The sequence below is a fragment of the Schistosoma mansoni genome, chromosome 4 (assembly GCF_000237925.1).
Source record: "Schistosoma mansoni strain Puerto Rico chromosome 4, complete genome".
NCBI classification, from domain to species: domain Eukaryota; kingdom Metazoa; phylum Platyhelminthes; class Trematoda; order Strigeidida; family Schistosomatidae; genus Schistosoma; species Schistosoma mansoni.
In genome coordinates, this window is record NC_031498.1 from 27,744,805 (window position 1) to 27,746,824 (window position 2,020).

Here is a 2,020-nt window from a genome sequence, read left to right on the forward strand (position 1 = left end):
GACTGCAACCGGTCAGTCTCTAATTGGCATATGTGCATACTGTACGTATTGACTCGATATAGCCTTAATTCACAAGCATTGTAAGCGAAGATGCATAGTGGCTGGCAGTGGAATCTAGGACGCGCGTTTCGTCCTATTTGGGACTCGTCAACTGGATGTACCTGCATCTCAGAGTTGATATTCACTCTGGAACTCACTCGAACCCAGTACCTTTTGCTTCAAACGCCATCGCGTTGCAGTCCTAAACATCGATGGGAAGATTCAGAAAAACAATACTAAATGAATCTAACTTCCCCCATCGCACAAACAAGTGGCTATCAGGACTCAGTGGCCGAGTGGATAACGCGATGGCGTTTGAAGCGAAAGGTACTGGGTTCGAGTCCCAGAATGAACATCAACTCTGAGATGCAGGTATATCCAGCTGACGGGTCCCAAATAGAACGAAATGTCCCTCCTGTATTCCACTGCTAGCCACTGTCCATCTTTGCTTACATCCTACTTTTATTAAAAATAACAAAAGTGCCGACATCTATGTATCTCTTTTCTTTTTCTTCATCAACTAAATTGATAGAAGACCAAACAAATAAATTGTGAACCGTAAGCATATTCACTATGAAATGTTCTTATACCTATAATAACACTAACAGCGATGACGACGACAACAACAACGACTCAAAAAGAAACTAGTGATTTCTTTTTTGTCTTTAATTAAAATCACTTGTCATAATAAATGAAATTCTTCATAAATAATTAATGGCTAAGTAAAAATAATAATCATAATTCCAAACTGTCATTGTAACAAATCTACTGCAGGAAATCTTGACGACAGATATAAGTGGATAATGTTGACGTTTGCACACACACACAGACAAGATCGAGAAAATATATATACACATGGGTATATAGGTATGTGTGTGTGTTGTGCAGAAATAAAAGTACTCAAGAATGTATGAAATATAGATCAATGATTTTTACTGTTTTTTTTTAATATTCGAAGGTATTTTCCTAATTTCTGTTTCGTTCCTTCCTGTTAGTATTTACTTGACCCAGATTTTTATCATTTCTTACAGAGTTTATCTTAATTTTAACTGTTTATAGTAGGACATATATGTTGAAGAAAAATTAATGACAATAACCGTTTGGATTCACTTAGTATTGTTGACTTTAATCTTCCCATTGATGTTTTGGGACTGCAATTGATCAGTCTCTTATTGGCATACAAGCATACTGTGAGTATTGCCTTGATATGGCCCTCAGAGACAAGCATTCTGAGCAAAAATGGATGGTGGATAGCAGTGGAATCCATGACGCATGTTTCGTCCCATTGGGGATCATCAGCTAGACGTGCCTGAGTCCCAGAATTGATGCTTACACTGGAACTTGAACTCAGTACCATCCACATGAAACGCCATCACGTTATCCACTTAGCTACTGAGTCCTGATAGACAACTGCTTGTGCGAACGGTACTGGGTAGGAGTCCCAGATTGAACATCAAATGTGGGATGCAGGTACATCTAGCTGACGGGTCTCAAATAGAACGAAATGTGCCTCCTATATTCCACTGCTAGCCACTGTCCATCTTTGTTTAGAATAACCGTTTTGACTCAAGAAAACAAATTTTGAGTACAGTATGGATTTCTCAACACCAATTATGCAATATTACAACAAATAACTCTTTAACATATTTAAATTATAATTACTCAAAATAATTCGGAAAAAATATTTGAAATACGATTGGTGACTGTGGGTTTATAGTTCATCCGCTCTTCAATGCTAAATCCATATACAATTTTGTAGCATTTCTTCCGTTCATTTAGTGGGTGGATGGTACATATGAAAAACGTAATTTTCACTGAGCTTTAAATTTCCCTTTATTAGCTTTTTTTGATCTGACAAGTTCGAATGTGCTACAGTGTTGTGTTCACAGAAGAAGTATGTAGATAGCTTTAGATTATCGAAATGAAATTTCTAGTGTTATAGTTAAATAGATGAAAATTGACATTAATTCATTCTCCAAAA

General features: G+C 36.7%; 1 non-coding gene across 1 annotated transcript; it reads left to right on the forward strand.

Annotated features, from left to right (window-relative positions):
- Positions 1 to 325: 325 nt before the first annotated feature.
- On the forward strand, positions 326 to 392 carry Smp_tRNA_00933_Gln_TTG.1.1. The gene has a single exon. It is a non-coding gene (tRNA).
- The last annotated feature ends 1,628 nt before the right edge of the window (positions 393 to 2,020 follow it).